At 39.2% G+C, this 19,807-nt stretch overlaps 1 long non-coding RNA gene across 1 annotated transcript; it reads left to right on the top strand.

Annotated features, from left to right (window-relative positions):
• The first annotated feature begins 85 nt into the window (after positions 1-85).
• LOC111925913 (uncharacterized) lies at positions 86-2,523 on the top strand. The gene is made up of 3 exons (XR_002862563.2): positions 86-373; positions 1,499-1,598; positions 1,845-2,523. It is a non-coding gene; the product is annotated as an uncharacterized LOC111925913 (long non-coding RNA).
• The last annotated feature ends 17,284 nt before the right edge of the window (positions 2,524-19,807 follow it).

The raw sequence follows: 19,807 nt of genomic DNA, 5'->3' as shown, positions 1-19,807 counted from the left end.
GGCGCTCCGCGCGCGCCCAGCGCTGCCGCCGCCCGCCGCCAGGCGGCGCTGAGCGCCCCGCGCCCCTCAGCGCTGTGGGCGGGCCGGGCCTGCGGCGCTGGCACGGGCGGGGCGGCCTCACGGACACCTCTGGAGTGCCTGCAGGCGGGCCCCCAGCCACTGAATCATTTCCATCGATCTGTCTTCAAAACAAATATGTGGATGGCACATGTCTCTAACTACATAAATATCAGCCTGTGCTGTCACAGTGAAGGTACAAAAACATTAAAAAAATAAAAAATACACACCACACGATGAAGAAAGAGACCCAGGGCAAGACTGAGCAAGACTGCTTTGTCAGGTTTCCAGAATCCTTCCTCCTCTTGGCTTCATGGTTTGTTTCCAGTCACCTTAAGACACGGGGGGAAAAAAGAAATTTAACAATCAGTGCAACAGTTTGAAAGAATGTCCTTTTGCATGACATAACTTGGTATAGCTGTATTTACATGTTAGTCATTCCAAATATTGACACATTGAGGTCACCAATTGGAGACAGGGAAGATGGAAAACGAGGCAGGCAGAACACGGCCTGGTGTTCTGTTCCTAAGATAACACTGCAAGTATTCTTTCACCCAAACTAATCTCTTTGGGAAAAGAGAAGAACTGAAGGAGGATTTCAGCTAAACACCTAGGTGGATTCTCCCCTTCCTTGCAGCTACAATTTCCATGTTGTTTTTGGTCACTGTCATGTAAAGAAGGAGCAGCCTGTGTTTTGAATACACACCAGTTCAAGTCAGGAATACTAGGCTGCATTTTTTCTTCTGTCTTAGATGTATCCAGACATGCCTGTTTATGTCTGGCATGGAGACCAGCTGTCAAGGAACAACCAGAAAATTGTTGAATAATATGGTTTATGTAGCTGTCTTCCCTTTGAAAAGACAGTGGACATTAGCAGAAACCGCATTAATCCCTCTTATGAGATATCTCTACCATGACTCTGAGAATGGGATAGCTGGAACTGCCCTAAGACACACCAAGGACAAGTTAATGTCATAAACAATTGAATTCAAATGGTCAGGAATACTCCTTTTAAATTTACTAATATAAACATAGACTCAAAGTACAATGATGGTATTAGCTGAGATATGAGGTAGATGAACAGTTTGTTGTCTTTTTCTGCATGTAGACTCTGAGGCAAGGGTGTGTTCTGATTTGTTTACCTTAAATTTTACAAAGATATAGAATAGCTCCCATGACTTCAATAGAATTAAACTGAAATTCCCGCTGATAGGTTTAGGATGGTAATTTAGTATTCCAACAGGTTATATTTTCTTAAGTAAATTTTTTTAGGGCTCCATCTAAGTTAGCCATCTACTTGATAACTGCCTATATGTTACCAAGCTCCTACTCTGCCTATATATTGTCAAAACTACAATCCCCAAGCCTTCTATCTACCCTCAGTGTGACTCCTGAGGCTTCTAAAGTGATTAGGTACACTGTTTGTCATGGCTGCTCACAGGTTCTTGGACTTCTTCCCTGGATGCTGGGAAGTGCCTGACTCTTGTCAACACTAAACAGCCAGGATGGTGAAGGAAGCATTCTTCCAGGAATTGCAAGATGTAAGTTTTAATCCCTTCAGGAAGAGATGAAAGATGAACACACCTTCCCTGCCAGGACAAAAACCTGCTTGCTTTCCTTGAAAGAAGGTGGAGAGGGACATATGAAACTCAGTCTCAAAAAGAAACATGTACCTGGGAGAGCAAATCCCTAGTGTTAATGCTATGCAATTAGGTTTTTTTGGCTTGTCCTGGAGGAGTGGTTTTCATTTAAAAGTGATGGGCTGTTTTTTTGTCTTATTTTTACAGGACATCAAGTTAGTTAACTCTTCTACAATCAAAATCTGTGTGTAGATTGATCTACAATGTTACTAAAAATGCGCTGTCTTTAAACTAAACACTGTGACCTTTGGGATAAGGACTTCATGAAGTAAGCATGCACAAATGAGATCAAATGCAGCATTTGGTGGATAGTTTTAGCCAGTGAACCCTTCCTTGTTCCCGTGGTTATGAAACAAAGGCACTACATTTGGGATTTGGAACATGCCAGGCAGAATTTCTAGTTTTGTTAAATAACACACATTAGTCACTGTTTTCACCAATTCCGTTCTAGTATTCCATTCTAGTATGCCATGCTAAGACAGAAATGGAAAGATATCTTGAGTTCCTTTACTTATATGGTGTACATGAAAACAAGAAAATGTGTTCTCTTTGGTTCTGTTGTCTAAGACTGGTGAAATTTTCATGCTAAGAGCCCTACAGTTTTAAGCATGCTCTTGTTCCAGCTGATTATAACAGACATAAGGGTTCCTATCTATATTTAATAATAGCAAGTGCAACATTTTCTGAAGTGATTGCAGAGCAGAGATGATTGTCTAAATCAGGCTCATAACCAATATATGAACTGAGTGTATGCTTAGAAGAAAATTCCAATGGATATTTTATTTGACTAGGCTAAATAAATACTTCTTGCATTGCTCTTTATTGACCTCAGAACCTCAAAAAATGTTTTGAAATACATTTTCTCTCTTAAATATCACATCAACTTACAAAACTCTTGGTTTAAAAAACAGACTTTTCACTCCTCAGAAAAGAAAAGCTGTATTTAATCTTCGGGTTACACACCAATCCCAGTAGAGGTTAGTATTATGGAATGAGATGGGGATGGTAATTCTGCTGGGTTGAGTGGGTATCAGTTGGTTGACATGGCAATTCAACTCACAAAATGTTGACCACACACACGGAATCTGCATGTGTGATAGTTACTTTTAAAATCTAAAGAAAAATACATGCACTGCATCCAACAGAACAGATGATACTCTCCACAATCTCTGTTCCTAGTTAATGAAAATGCAGAATGTTTTCCATATAATGTATTGTACATAAGTATAAAATAATATTTATGCACCTGGCTCAGTCATCTCTCTGAGCCTCCAACTCTCAGAGGCAATGCCCAATGACAGCTGCCGGGGAGACTAAAGATGAGGCAGTAAGAATTCCTATAGCACTGAAATCAGCCAGAGAACATATATAACTAGAACAAAAACTTCAACAGATGTTAGGGGCATTAAAGCCAATTGAGCATTTTAAGGGCTTTCCCCACTTCCTACCTGATGCAAATGCCAACAAGATTATACTGCAATTAATCATCACTGCAACCAAAACTGAGTAACTTTGATACAGTTCCCAAATGTTTCATCAGAACTGCAGCCAGGGACAGCTTCATATTTGGTAGTAAGTTAAAAAAAGAAACCACAACAAAAATTCCCAACCAGATTTTTGGCTAGAACTTTTCTCTGCCTGTAAATTCAAGGCTAAAGACAGCTCTGAGTTGGCGAATGCATCAGTTATTGAGACAGTTATTGAGACAGTTTTAAAGTTATGTTCAATCAGCTTTGCAGTGCTGCAGCAGGGTAACAGTGCTGCACCAGCACAAAGCTCCTCTGGGAATCCTACTGAACCAGCAGGAGGAAATTTAAGTCTTGAGAGGATAGTCTCACTTTTTTAGATGCTTTTCATGAGTTTCAGGATACCCCCTGAAATCTCCAGAGACCATCCCTCTGAATTATTCTGTATTTAGGTTTTCCAGAATACTTTCTTTTACACAGTAAAGATAAATGCCTCAGGGAAGCAAGTTAAACCTCTCCAACTGTAGACTATTGCCTATAGGAATATACTTAGACCAGACCCCAAACTTTCAAGCAGGTAAGTGAGGGTAGGGGTTAATGCCATTCCACGAAACTACCTTCCATAACTACTGTGCAGCTCTGAGCCTGCTACATGTGGGTTTACTGCAGACTCCTATCTGTTCACTTAGAATTATATAGCTGCAGCCACAGAAACTCTTTCTACATCAAATGAAGATTACAAGTAAAAGCTCTAGCTGATGTCTCATTAGCTGATAGAGTGCATTACATTTTCTGGCCTACTCTGGTCTTTCTGTGCCAAAGGAAAGAGGATAGCTTCAGTGTACGTAAGAATTTAGTAATTTTAGAAGCAGAGTATCTTCGTCTTTCATCAGAGCCATGGTTCTCAGCTCAAAGAGACAAGTGGATCGCATGTGTTTTTTACAGCCATGACTGATAAATGATGGCATGTTTTGATAGTGTACTCTAAATCTGAGAATTTTATCTCACATTGTCTTTGCACCACTTGTTAAAAAATTTATGCTGAAAAACAAATGCCATCTCAGGCAACATAAGGATATCCCATATGACTCACCATCAGCATATGAATGCTAAGTACAAACATTGAGAACTATAAAAAGCCGAGGTACTTGTTTCCTTCTGCAGGTCATCAGTAGGCAGACACACTGCTGGTTTAGTGAGCAGGCCTCATGTCTATCCAGTGGAGAGCTGGATGACTTTTTACAGATCAGATGGAGAGCAGGCCCTTTGGCCATACTGTATTCCAGAGACCTCTTGTAAGCAAGCATACCTGGTGGAAGATCATGTGCCTACAAAAGTTGCTGAGGAAGGAAGCGGGGTTAGTCCCCTTCTAGGCAGCTATTTTTCAGGCCATAAACAGTTCTACAACTACTGTGCAGCACTGAGCTCCCTACACATGTTCACTGTTGACCAGAGTTTTTTTTCTCCCAGGAAACAGAATTGCAGTCCCATATTGTACCTGGGCAGCTTCCTCATTACCAGCTTCATAATGTGATTAAGCTGTCTTCACAGTAAAGGCAGAAAGGTTATTCAACAGCAACAGATGGCTATTAAGAGCTGTCTTTAGATTTCAGAGCCCAACTTGTACCTTTTCTTGATTCTGCATTTGAGGTGATGCAAAGATATTAAAGTGCAGACTATATTTACAATATACTGCATTGTACATCCACAAGATGAAGGTTGTGAATATTGTCTCTTTGTGTATGGGAATTTGCTGTCCTTTAAAGGAGAGAATACATCCAGGTTCAGCCTGACTGCGGGAAGCCAAGGATCTGGAATACACAGGATACATCTGCAGGAATAAATATAATGCGCTCAAGAGCACTGAAGAAAGTCTGTGGCACTTAAGCCAGCTGGCACAGGATAGGCCACATCCATTCTGTCCATCCTTCTTACTGCCAGCAACAGGACAGCCCCTTACGCAAACTACTCATTAGGAACACTTCCTGGGCAGCCTTGCTTCCCAACAGTACACAGGGATCGATCAGGAGAGTTGTCACAGACTAACCACGTTCCAGGGACTGCCCTAACAATTTAACTGTATTGACAGCTGGGTTCCAGTGCCAGGAAACGTCCCTGGCAGTTTTCATATTTGTCTTCCGGTATAGTCACAACCTGTGGGTCCCACCTGTATTGCAAGGGGTAGAGGCAAAAGCTTTGGGAACTCTTACCACTTGTAGAATTGACATGAGCCTGTTTGCATCATGTCATAATTAGAATGAAATAAGCATCAGAATCAGGGAACTGCAGCAGGTTCAAAAAGTAACCTCAAGACTTGAAATGGCTTTTAAAAAATAATTCCATGTCTTTATGGTCAGGCAGTTGTACACAGCTTCCACTGGAGGCAGCAAAGAATCAATGCAAGTTGGGCAGAACCACAGTGAAATCAACTTAGTTACATAACTTAATAAAAAGTGGTTTTTTTCTTTTGCCCTCTAATCCTCTGTTTTTATAAATGTAAGATATTTTAGCTCTTGTATGACAATGGGCCAAAATTAACAATATCTTTCTTTTTATTAAAAAAAAAATAAAAAAAATCTATATGACCATTACAATCTGGTCTTTCTCCTAAGACAGAAAATTACTTTGTTTCACATTACATTATTTTTAAAAAACTATAACATACTGTGAAGGTTTTGCATGGCTGGGTTTTTTTTTTTGGGGGGGTGGGGGGGGCGGGGCACAGAGGTGGCTTCTGTGAGAAGCTGCTGGAAGCTCCCACCATGTCCAGCAGAGCCAATCCCCGATGGCTCTAAAGATGGACATGCTGCTGGCCAAAGCTGGGACAATTAGAGAGAGGTTGGTGTAGTGGTTTCGATGCAAACCAGTGTAAAACCAGCACAGTTGGTAACACTTCTGTGATAACGTAGTAAAGAAGAAAATCAAAACAAAGTCATACAGCTTTTTCTACCCAGAGAGAAGGAGATGAGAACATGTAAGGGAAAACAACATGGAGACACCAAGGTTGGTACAGAAGGAGGGACAGGAGGTGCTCCAGACGCCGGAGCCGAGATTCCCCTGCAGGCCGTGGTGCAGCCCAGGTGAGGCAGCTGTGCCCCTGCAGCCCCTGGGGAACCACAGGGATGCAGAGATCCACCCACAGCTCCTGGGGATCCACGGGGGATGCAGAGATCCACCCACAGCCCCTGGGGATCCACGGGGGATGCAGAGATCCACCCACAGCTCCTGGGGATCCACGGGGGATGCAGAGATCCACCCACAGCCCCTGGGGATCCACGGGGGATGCAGAGATCCACCCACAGCCCCTGGGGATCCACGGGGGATGCAGAGATCCACCCACAGCCCCTGGGGATCCACGGGGGATGCAGAGATCCACCCACAGCCCCTGGGGATCCACGGGGGATGCAGAGATCCACCCACAGCCCCTGGGGATCCACGGGGGATGCAGAGATCCACCCACAGCCCCTGGGGATCCACGGGGGATGCAGAGATCCACCCACAGCCCCTGGGGATCCACGGGGGATGCAGAGATCCACCCACAGCCCGTGGAACAGGTGCCCACACCAGAGCAGGTGGGTGCCTGGAGGAGGCTGTGAGCCCGAGGGAGACCCCTGGAGAGAGAGGGCCCTGCTCCCAGCCTGGAGCAGCCTGTCCTTGGAGGACTGACCCTGTGGAAAGAGGGACCCACGCCACAGCAGTTTTGGGAGGACTGTGTGCCCAAGGGGAGAATTCACATTGTAGCAGTTTTGGCAGACTGCTGCTTGAGAGAGTGGACCCACGTTGGAGAAATTCATAGAGAATTCTCCCGTGGGAGGGACCCCACAGTGTCACAGGGGAAAGATTTCTCTCCCGGAGCAGCAGAAGAAAATCTCGGTGATGAACCGGCCAAAACCCCCACGCCCTGTCTGTTCCCTGTTGGTGGGAGGGGTCGGGGGGAAAAAAGGTGTTTTAAGGGCTTATTTTACTTCTCATTATTCTTCTCTGATTCTGTTAGTAATAAATTCACTTTGCAACTTTTAGTTGAGCCTGTTATGCCCTTAAAGTGTTTTCTCCTGTTCCTTATCTCAACTCATGAACTCTTCATTAATTTTTTTTCTCTCCTCTGCTCAGCTGTGTCAGGGGAGGCTGAGCGAGCGGCTTTTGTGGGTGCCTGGTGTTCGGCCAGTGTCAAATCATGCCACACACCTACTGAACGTTTTGCTATTACGACTGCTCTTTCAGCCTCTTTCCTAACCTCATCCCCTCCCCAGTCCCCACCAAAATTAATCAGATATTCTTTAATGGAGAAATTTTCACACATAAAAGAATAATGCCATTTTGAGGCCAGTCAAAACATTTGATTCATTTGAGAGGTCATTTAGTAGTAGTAGTAGTAGTATTGGTCACTTCTGGTTTTGTCTTTTTCTTAAATGTCATGTGTGTCCAAGTTTGTCTCAGAACATTAATGCCAAATGGTTCTGAAACTGGAAATTGACTTGAATCTGACATTCCTACCAAAACCGGACTAATCTTTAAGGGTTGTTTTATTGTTGGTGTTGCAGTGTCATATTCAAAAAAATCACATTATAATAGTATTTTCTAAAATTTTCACTCTATTTAGTGCGGAACAGCAACAGCTACAGGTATGAGAAGGTCTGCTGAGAAGTATTGCTGAATTATGATCTATATGGTTAACATAAAAGATAAAAATGGAATTGATGATTCACAGTTTTATGTCATTGATTTAAATTTTACATGGAGCTCAGCCTGAGTAACAGAAGCAGCGCAATTATTTTCCCCTTTTCCAGCTGGCATACTCATTTGGGGAAGTCTTCATCCATTTTTGTTTAGATTTAGTGGCAAATACCACAAGAGAAGGGTTTCTGTCTTAAATGTTAATTTTTCGCTAGGATACTAATTCTCTTATATGCAAATTTTGTAAAATGTTCTTCTGATATACCAAAGAATTTGTTTCTGTGATTAAAGGAATGCAGATGGATTTCTGTCACAGCCATCAGGTACTGCACAGTGATATCAATATTTATGCCCATCTTACTCTGCAGTGCTATTTTAGTTGAAATACCACTTTGGTGTTAACTACTTTGGTGTGTCAGTTAAGTAACAAATTGCAGGCAGATGTTTCTGTTAGAGGCTGTGATAGAATGAGAATGTTCCCTGGGCAGTGCTGTCCAATGCAACTGTGAGCTCTGCAATTATTCTATTTGAAAACATGAGGTTCACAATAATACAAAAAAACACCTTGTTTCAGATGAAGCTATTTATCACCTTTTCTCTGTCCGTTCCTCACACGTTAGAGTAGCAAGAGGACAATCAATCCTTTTCCTCAAAGGAAAAGGATCATGACCACAGTAATAATGATTAGAAGCTAGATAAAATACGGAACTTCCATTATCTGAAAAAGTCCAACATTTCAAAATATTTTAGTTTTGATCTGAGACAATCTCACAAACAAATAAAAACCTTCAAAGATATTGACAATGGAAAATAAATATTAAAATAATTTCAGAAAATCAGAATATTCTATGATTTTTCCAAAATTAAACAGTGCACAGATCTCATTCAGAAGTGGGAGCTTTCTTGTGAATTCCCCAGAATTAGGACTAGCACAATGAACATGTGTAACAGGATGCCTTGAAGATGTTTCCAGGTTCTTTGAAGCTTGAATATAGATTTCCCAAGGCTGCTGTGTTCTTGGCTGCATAATGTTCTGCAACTTCTGACTGTGCCAAGAAACTTGAGATTGGCTGTTCCATCTGTTGAGTGCCCAACTGCTGGATTCTGAGGTGATCTGTCTTGTGCAGCTTACTAGGAAGCAGCATTTTCATTGTATTCATCCTAATCTATATTCAAGGTGAGATGACCTGGTCACCAGTATATCCCACAAGAATGGCAAGCAGTTTTATATAGCATACTTTGGAAAAGAAACATTATTCCAATATTGATACTATACATGTCTGGAACAAATGAATGCTTTGATTAGTTGCTCCAGATAATATGTAAAATAGGTACATTTTTGTTTCCATGAGAATAAAGTTGGGTGATTCCTTTTTATCTTACCCAGAAGAATACATAGAGAAAATCAAACTCAGTAATATTTAACTCAGTTAAGCCACATTAACTGGATCCTGATTCTTTCAGTTGATGAAATATCCATATACTTTATGACTCCAGAAAAGATCTTAATGAAGCTAGCCCAATTAACTAGTTGAACATCAGTGGATTAATCATGGGTTAAAGGAAGATTACAGAGATCAGTTACTGCACTTGTCTATTTTCACTGATTTTCATTTTATTTGAGGCAAGAGCACCTGACTCATGTTCTAATTTATGTAGAATGTTTCTTCTCACACTTTCTACAACCCTTTAATTATTTTTATGTTCCCTCTTTTTTGGGACTTCCATGTTTTCCCTACAACCTTTTGTTAAAGGAAACATCATGAGGTCATAGTAAGACAGTAACAGTCTCACTACTCCTGTATCTGGATTTCCAGTTGTGTATCTCTTTTTAGTAAACTGAAGTGCAATTCATTCAGTCATTTTGCTACAGGATGTCATTGAGTTATTATGTTAATAGCAAATACTTAATTCCTTAATGATACAGTATCTGGTTAACAGACTTATGTAAAATATAATATCTAAAATATATATACTTTAAATTATTACTATTATCCATAGATCTATATTATTTAAAAAAATACATCTCCTCTCGATTGAAAAAATATTTCTTGACTGAGATTAACTAGAATTGTGTCTTTTAATTCTTTATTTATTGATTCTGAAATGATTTTTGATTAATTTACTTCTGACTGGAATCAGACTAATCAATTAACACTCCATTTCCTCATCTGGAATGGTGACAAAAAAAATAATCAGCATTTTCAGACTTCTACAGTTTAACTGTAACTGTAATAAATAAATAAAATTCAAATTAGGAGGGCAGATATTTCCTCAGCAACCAATTTAGTGTTACTGGAAACATCTTATGCACCTGTAAGATGCTTATTTCTTTGTAATGTTGTCTAATATCTTTCTCAGCTGCTAGTGAATTAAGAATCTTTCCTTTAATCCTACGTGACCCATGTATCTTATCTGGCTTTCTTTTAAAGACAGAACAAAAGTATTAATTGAATAAATGTTCCTTTTCTACGCTATTAATAATTTAACAATCCATGTCTAGTTAAAAGGCCGTTTCATTGCTGTGATTCATTTCTTTTTCAGTGCATTAGAATTCCTTACTCTTAGCTGTGCTGCAGATGGTTTTTTTTATTGTTGTTAGCTTTCCTATGGTCCAGGTGGTTTTATTTCAGGTGGGTTTTGTGTTGCAATATATTAACACAAAATTTGCAGAGGAAAGTCATACCTTACAATTACATAATACCTGTTGTGCTTTTGTTGGAGAAACAAGCACACATCAGGGAAATCTGACTGATATTGTCAACAAACCATCTCAAAGCCTCCAACATAAATAAAACATCCACTGAATAAGAACAAAAGTTGCTACACATGTAAATGTGTAGACAGCAGAAAATGGAAACTGGGGTAAGCAGTAAAATTTCACAGTGCAATAAATTGGAGTAAGCAGTAAATTTTCTCTCTCTATAACTCCCTGAGCAGAGGTTGTAGCCAGGTGGGGGTCGGTTTCTTCTCCCAGACAACCAGCAATAGGATGAGAGGACAGAGTCTTAAGCTGTGCCAGGGGTAGGCTAGACATTAGAAAGAAATTCTTTACAGAAAGAGTGGTTGCCCAGGAAGATGGTGGAGTCACCATCCCTGGATGTGTTTAAAAAAAGACTGGGTGTAGCACAGTGCCATGGCTTAGTTGATAAGGTGGTGTTAGGTCACAGGTTGGACTTGATGATCTCCAAGCTCTTTTCCAACCTGGTTAATTTTGTGATTCTGTAAAATTACTGAAAAAGCCCTTCAGGAATCTGTGCTAAAATCGGTAATTTCCAGCATATTTGTAAATGAGCCATTTCTTGGGAAATGTGACAGTGTTTACTGATACTAAAGTATTCAGAAAGCCTGACCATCAAAAAAGTAGGAAAGAGCTATATAAGACTGCATGGTCATTGCAATGGCAGGTGAAACTCAGTACAGATAGGTCTGATATTCAGCAAAATATATGGGGAAAATAATACAGATTTTACAGAGAAAGGAGATTGAATTTATTACTATTTTGAATGTTGTCTCTGAATTAAAATCAATTGTTCTGTTAAGAATGTCATCCTGTTGCTCAAAATCAAGTCAATATTAAGAACTATTTAAAAAAAGAACAGACAAACATGGTGGAAACCATTCCCTCCCTCTCCACAGAGCATGGTGATCTGTCTGCAGCTATGTTCCCACCTCTCTACCCACTGCAGAAATATATTAGCACTGGATGAGGCTCTGAAAAGTTTGATAGAGGTGATCAGATACTTAAAATTACTGCTGTACAGGGAACAGCTAAGTGCATTAGGACTTTCAGCATGGAAATTATGATTGATGGCATGTGGTAAAGGCTTATGAAACCAAGAGTGTTATCAGTAGAGTAGTGATATAGGGAATGCTTGTGCCTTCCAGTGAAAGCTTTGAGGGCCTTAGATTCAAAACTAGTGAGAGGAACTGTTTCTTAACCTGTGGTTATCTGCAAAACACTCTGACACAAGAAAAATGATAAGAGTTTAAATGTATTCAGAAGTGAAGATGTTCTAGACAATGCCATTCATGCCAATGCTGTTGTTGATATTTGATCACAGCTCAGAACTCACAAAACCAGCAGGAAGAGAGTATTGGATAAAGAGGAGGAGGCAAGTCTGTTCTTGCAGCATCTGGAGAAGGTGCTTCTTTTACTGTAGAGTTACTCTTGAAGTGGTCATTCAGGAGCCTGGAATAATGTAACCAAACATGGCTATTTGCAAAATGGACTGGCAGCACCTTCATAACATGGCAAAGATTTTTCCATGTGAAGATATTAAGGAGTCTGCAAATGGTTTCAAAGTCATAATTAATTTGATGAGAACTATGGCGTCACTAAATACGCTGTAAACTGATTTTGATTGTAGGGCATCCAGTTTCAAGGCAGTCCCATATTTGGTGAATAAAAGGGAAGTTCTGATGGGTACTTAAAGGCATTTCCAGCCTTGTCAGTCATTGCATCAGCTTTGTGCTTCAGCCTCTTGGTCTTTTCTAAGTAGTATTCCTTTGAATACTGTTTTTCAGAATTGATTAGAGGCCTCCTTTACTTGAAGATAGCATTTAATAAAGAAAGCACTGGGCAATGCTTTGTGACATCTCCTGTAGATCCTTTGACACCCTTTGACAGTTCTGTGTGATTTCTTTTCACTTTCCTCTGTGTGGTGAGCAGAGGTTCCTTGTGGTTTTTCTTGTTCCTGGCAATGTTATCCATGAGAGGAAGCTTGTCAGTCTCAGTTATGTGTCTCTTTTTGGGCCATCTTGGTTACTTCAGTACAGACTGTAATAAACATATGTGACAGTGGCAGGAGCAGCAGATCTTTTTTTTTGGGTTTCAAATGAAGTTTTTGATGCTTGCAGTTTATTGAAGTCTGTTAGCTGAAGACTGATGATTTTGATTCTTTTTCCGATCTTCTCTCCTCTCCTCAACTCTGGTAGCCTTATAAACCACCTATCAATACTTGCTAGAAAATAAAATAAAATCCACATTATGCCTGCTGCTTCCTGGTTTTATCTTAGCCATGTGAGCTTTGCAGGGTTCAAGTTTAATCAATCTATTCTTCCTGTTCTGAATACTTTCACTTTGCCAGCAATACAGTGATGACTCACAAGAACTAATTTTGTTAGTTCCCTCAAATGGAGTTCATGTGTTGGTTTTGTTTTTTATGAATCTAGCAAATTGACTGTTTGTATTTGATTATAAAATGACACACACATGCTTGTCAATTCCTACCCCAGTGAAGGAGTAGAAGAGCTTGCATACCAATTTTTCAAGTATTTTGGATTTTAAACGTGTGGGACTGCCATTGTGTGTGTCCTGATTCTTCTGTAATATGCGGATAAACGATGTCTACTCAAGGAAGGAGGATTTTGTTGTTGTTGCTCCCTGGGTAGCCTTGTTGCATTTACTTTGTGTTGAAACACTGATCAAGAACTGTTTAGTGGAGTGATACCAGTGATCCTGTGATGACCATAGGCAAAGGTAGACCACCTGAATGTCTGCAGCAAGGCTGTTACCAATAGAAAATGCAGCTTCAGAGTTCCTTGGTGAGAAAACCAGGAGGTAGCAGCAAACCACCAGCAAGAATTGCAGCAAATGTACCTACAGGTGCAGTTAAAGGTGGCAGCAACAGACCCAGTATAAGCTTTGAGAACTTGTGAACACTTGCAAGAACTTATGGCACAATAAGAGCAATTGCTACAGGAGGAATATTAAAAAGAAGAGGCTACAGAACTAAGGTAAAGGATTGAAAGCTGTTGCTCTGATCAGCAGACCACAATAAAATAGCAAACGAGAACACAGGGTAAGTACAGTGATGTTGAAACTCACAGGGAATGGTTGTCTCCTGATAAAATCAGCCTGAAGGTAGCCTGGAAGAATTTGTAGAGCTTTCAAGTGGCTAAATCTGATCCAGACACCTTTAGGTTGTCAAACTGTCCAGTTTGTGGAAGACAGTTTGGAAAATCCCAGATCTGCTGCAGGAATTCATGCAGAGAATGTAAGGTCACATGTCAAATGTGGTCTAGCATTGACGAAAGGCAAAGGTTAGATCTTACTAGTTACTAGTTCATGATCTGAACATGAAAAGCATTCTCAGGAGCTATTAGAACATCCATGGACCAACGCTGTATTTTACTTCTTTAAGAGAGATTAATTTGTTGATCTTCATGGAATTCTGTGGCATATTGTAAAGGATTGCTATAATATACAAGGCCTGGATCTTTTATGGTTAGGAAGTTGTTGATGCCTTAACTGGCACCTGATTTTCAGGAATGAGGCACAGTAACAGTCATGAAGATTCTGTCCTTGGGATAAGAGAAAAGATAAACAGTTGCCTCCAAAGTTTTCAGAGACATTTATTTTGTGATAAAAGACATGCATGTTTTTGGACACTTCTTACAGGTACTTGCAGAAGTTCTGAATATAGAAAGCCTGCAGCATAGAGTAAAACAATTGCAAAAGATGGGTGTTAAGAACATTAAAAAGTTAGATCTGGAATAGATTAGACGAACCATATTAGTTATGAAGTGTGACAGGAGATATGACTGTGTATTGACCATGCCACAATCATCTTTTGTGTATGTTGGAACTTTTGGATGCCTTTATTTCAGATGAAGTATCAGCAGGCTAACTTGGGGTTTGTCTTTTGCATGGACTGCAACAATATTGACAGCAAATAACAACTGAGAAATGAGTTGTGAGGTTGATCGGTGTTCTTAGGTGCCTCTTTTCTGTTAGCATTCATTTAATTCATTCATTCAAGCCTCGTTGTAAGAGTTTATTGCTAAAAAACATGGATACTTTTTCCCCACCCACCCTTGTTGTCAGGGCCCTGAGTGCCAACAGCAACCCCTTCGTTCCTTTCCTCTCTCCGAGATGTTTGACCACCCATGGTCAAGGATATCTCATATAGTGCAGCTGTGTGACCTGGTATCAGATTGCTGCAAAAGGATCTGTGAAAGAGCTGTGAGAAGCTGTGTTGGAGGCCTCAGCTGGCTCAGGAGCTGAATTCCAGTTCAGGCCCTTGTCCCTGGTCTTTATCAGACCCTTACCTATTTACTATACCAAAGGATACTTCGATTAGGTAGATAAACAGCTCTAAAACATGTATGTGTATCACATCCAGCACATCTCATTTTGAGTTTATATCTGTTATGCTTTAAAGTAGAACCTTTACCTTTACCTTTACCATAAACAGATTTTTCAATAAGTCAATAACACTGAGAATTCAATAGATGGGAATTAAACACTGGAAATTACTAAATGGCACCCATCCACCTCTGTCATTTCAAAAAGTTCTGCTTTTTTTGGCCTTTGAGAGCTCAGGAAAAGTTAAGTTTGTACTGTGTCTTATTTGAGAACCTCACACCTTTTCCAAAAGCATAGACACTTAGCCAGGAGATTTTGTTCCTCCGTTAAACCTTATGTAAGATAATAGTGCCCACCACATTATGAAGTGTTATAAAGTGAAACCACATAGTTAATAGTACAGTATTGGAAAAAAGGCTCAGAGTCTTGGAATAAAAGCTGGTGCCAACAGGTGTGGGGGAGTCATGGCTCATTCTCTGGCAGTTGTGACTAATAGATGCAAAGTGAGACTGAGGATTAGGAACAGTGATGCAATTAATGCAGGCAGCAGAGATATTGAAGAACTTGATACTGAAGAGATCTTGCAAGCCATGAAGACCTAAGATAAGTTAAAGCACTTCATTTTTTGTTTTGGTTAAAGGTAGATATATGCTTTAATATCAGGTTAAGAAGAAAAAGGATACAGTCATTCCAGACCTAGCTTTCATCAAATTTTTGCATGTTTATCAAGATACAGCAATAACCTCAAGAAATCAATCACCCCTATTCTTAAATTTAATCTCAAAACTGGGAGAGAGTGGGACATAGAGGTGCCAGGAGAGCAGGTGAAAGCAATGTGGCCGGATCTCAAAATTTCTACGGTCTCTTCTCCCCCATAGTACTACCAACACCAAAGTCAAGTCTTATTCTTAGACTTATCAGCCTACACTAACCTAGGACTTAACTGTAAGATCTAAGACCTTGCCAGTTCCAGCCCAAGTCCCAGTTTACCAAGTAGCATTCCTTGACAATATAATGAATTTTTCCATAGCCACAATCTCTTCCTTTGTCTTAACTGCACTGTAGCAGGCTGGGGTAGCCACAGAGCTCTCTCCTAGAAGGTGCTCTAGAGACTCCTTTCTATGGAACACACTAATGTTAACAAGTTTAAAAATAAGAAGGTTTATAGTAGCAATGACTATGGAGTTGGGATAATGGCTTTTAGCTTTATCTTTTCTGAGAAATTTTTAGGACCAGACAAATTATAGCTGAGTTTGGTGTGAATGAGAAGTTTAGTTCTGCAAGGGAAGGCAGTATAGTTCTCTGTGTAAGGTGAAGTCTGGGGCTGGTTTTGTGATATGGGGTAGTACTAAGAACAACAGGGACTGAAGTCTTCTAAGATGTAATTTGAAGAGGCTGAATGAAGGTGAATGTTGTGAATTCTTTTGAGTCTGTATGATGACTGTGTTGGAGAATTTACTGTTCTAATGAGGTTTAGGAATAGAAATAGGTGAGAGGATCAGAGAAAGAAATTAAGCTGAAACTGAGCAGAGCACACAGGACCAAGAGGTTTTGTAAAGGAGTTTATGGGTCCTTAAAGCATAGCTGAGGAAATGTAGGTTCTGTGCAAGAGGTGCTGAAAATTTTTGGGAATTTTGTTGGTTTAATTCTTGCAGAATTAGGGTGATCCCTCAAGTGGCCTGGATAAACGTTTTTATTTCTTGTTCAAATGTGTATCACATACATTTAGGATGAGTGTATGATTGTAAGGGAGTACAACAGGTCATCAGCAGCTGAAGAAAGTCAATTAGCCTAGTCTGTATAGACTAAAACATCTGGTATTTAAAGAAAACGGTGTTTAAGGCTAGAGTAAGGGTGAATGTCTCAGGAACTAGAAGGTATGATACCCAAAATCTATGTTTATACTGGAACTACAAGTTTCACAGATCTGAAATAAATGTTTAGCAATAGGGGTGAGTGAGTTTTCTTTAGGTTTGAAGCATATTTACATTATATATCTAATTTAAAGCAATACTTCTGCTTGTTTCATGGTGCTATAAAGGAAATGTTCTAGAGCTAAACTGGTAACAGTATAGATCAGGATCTTCTAAAATGAGATGAGGGATGGCCTTGGAAAGCCTGTCTAATCCTGATGTGGGCATTGATTGTTAGTAAAAGGTTATTTATTGCAGTTAGGATTTTTAAAGACAGGAGGTCAACTAAAATAAATTTGTTTCTACAGTTTTTGGATCTTGTTTTCTGCCTTTGTGCTTCTTCCAAAAATAGAGTTAGAAATTTAACCCTTTCTGTCCCTGACTCTGTGCGCCTTAGGGGTTACACATAGCCCATATTTTCAGTACGTCTTGGTCTGAATCTCTGAACTGAAATGAAATATAAACCAAACAATAGACTTGTTGGCCAGGCCCATCTCATTCTGACATGTTTGACTCTGCTACACATATCATCCTAGGCCTGTAAATCACACATAGCAAACAGAAGAATTTAGTTCCTGCTTTCAAAGTTAAACTGCTACACAAAATATAAATTTTATTTGTACTCTACAGTTGTGCACTATACTGTATTGTGTATGTGACCCACTTCAAGCCTCTGATACTGTTCATTCTAGAGTGCAGAGCTGCAGGAACCTGAAAAATATCTTTTTTCACTTCTTCATGTTCTCAACATTAAATCAAGGCTTTCTTCAGATAAACTTAATTCATACTTGTCATATGTGGCATTGGTGGTAAATCCTTCACATGCTGGTAAATTCTGCTCATATTCTCAGAGCTAAATTTTTTCCTTTTGATAACTGAACACAGAATGCAATAACATCTGGATAATTAACCAAAACCAATTTGCTTCTCTAGCACCAAGTCTTTCACAGCCCATTGTGCTTTTCAAGTACTGCCAATAGCACTATGGTCCTTCATCCCTCCTGGGGTGAACAACTTTTCTTAAACCAGCAGTTCACATCTGCCTCCAAAGTAAGCAAAAGCCATTGTCTGTTTATATACCCCTGGATTAGCTCCCTAGGCACTGAAGAATCCAGAAATTAACCTAGATCTTCAGCCTTCTCTTCTGAGATGTTAAATCTATTTCTAAACCAGCCTTAGCCTTACTAAGAGGTTGAATTCCCTTCCCTAATTCATTTAGTACTATTTTCTCATGTTCTCTGGTATCTGTGTTCAGAATCCAAAAATAAAACTAGATCTTCAGTCCAACTATAACTGTAACTCCAAATTTAGGCAGGCAAATATCTCAAAAAGATAAGGAACTAGCTAGAATTATTATTGGCCTTCACTGTTGTACCAACATTATGGGCCTTGCAAATGCAATTAAATTAACTTTCAGATTCTTCTCCCTAAGACCTGGTAATGTGTAATAATAAAGATTTTTCATGTCCAATGAAAAGCTTATTTTAAATGTAATTTAAGCATTTTTGGTGCTTGCATAAACCTCTGCTGGTACCAAACGTGGCGTCAGTGTCAGGAGCTTGCCAGTGCTACTCCAGGGAGCACAGCGCTAAGTCTCATTTCTGTTCTCAGCTGCAGGACTTGCCTGAAATCTGTGGTTATGGTAAGTTTACTTCTGAAGTGCATCGTGAGGTTCCCTCCCAGCTGGAGTCTATTTAAGAAAAAACATGTGTGAAGCAGGGGTTATCTTATACTTACATCTTTATCATAGATGTGTATATATCCTCATTACAAAATACACGAATCTCTTTTTCCTAGTAATAAGACTGTTTTAAAATATTCCATGTTCTGAAGTCCAATTTCTCACATGCATTAAATAATAGACTTTGCCTGCCCAATTCACTGTTTAAACAAGTTTTCTGCTCACCTTTAGAATAAAAATGCAGTACTCAGTTGCCTAACTTAATTAAAATTGTGTTATGCTTTCTGTATCAGAGTTAAGTTTTTTATCTTTTAACAGATGCTTCCTTGTATTTTCTATTCATGAGTGAGATATTAAATAAAATAACATGCCCAAGAGACTTCAGAATACAGAATTGATGCTTACTAAAAATACTTACATTCTTTTGCTTGCTTATTAAAGAAACAAACAAAAAAAAGTAACACTAATCTCTGAATTATTGGACAAAATAAAGATGTGGGTGTGACTTTCTTTTTTTCCTGTGTGAATTTTGTGTAAATGCTTACTAGATAAAATGTCAAGATGAAATGTTACCTTTCACTTCACTATGGTAGAGTATATATAAATACATCATGTGCTATGATAAAATACCGAGTTATAAAATACTTTCTTCACTACCTTAGACTGTGTAACTAAACCAATTTTGGATTTATTATCTGACAGTTTAAAACACTCATTGTTTTTGAATAATTGAGAACTAGACCTTTAGATTCTGAGATCTTAATTTATATTACCAATATATGTTACACATATTAAAATGACTTACTGGTGTGTTGAACTAAATGCAAAATTGCTTGTAGACCTTATGAAATATTACAAGACTTTATTAACATTTAATTTTATTTTTTTGTTGTTGTTTTTTTAGTGTTTCTCCAACTGCCTTCCCTAAAAATTACCCTCAACAACAGAACACAGTTCTAAGAATGACCTATTTAATATATTAACTTAGTCCTAGCAAACTAACAGGTGTTGACAAGAAAATCTTCTCAAGACTGCATTTCCACCCACAATTTCAGTGTCAGTAAACAAATAAATGTTAGTAAAAACATCTGTTAAGTCTGTACTTAAAAATAGTTGCATGTATCATTGCATGCTTTGTTTTCAACCAAATAAATTTAGGAAAAAAATTATCATTATATGAATATAAAGAATTAAACTGAGAGAGCGCAGGAAACCCTAATGTAGCTGTTTCCAAGTTTTTGATTGTTTGACTTTGAAACTAAAGTAGAGTTCTTTTTTTCTGTAGC

Source organism: Cyanistes caeruleus, chromosome 2, assembly GCF_971803275.1.
Source record: "Cyanistes caeruleus chromosome 2, bCyaCae1.hap1.1, whole genome shotgun sequence".
Taxonomy (NCBI): Eukaryota; Metazoa; Chordata; class Aves; order Passeriformes; family Paridae; genus Cyanistes; species Cyanistes caeruleus.
The sequence above is the reverse complement of the archived record's forward strand: the minus strand, read 5'-3'. Positions and strand labels throughout refer to the sequence as shown.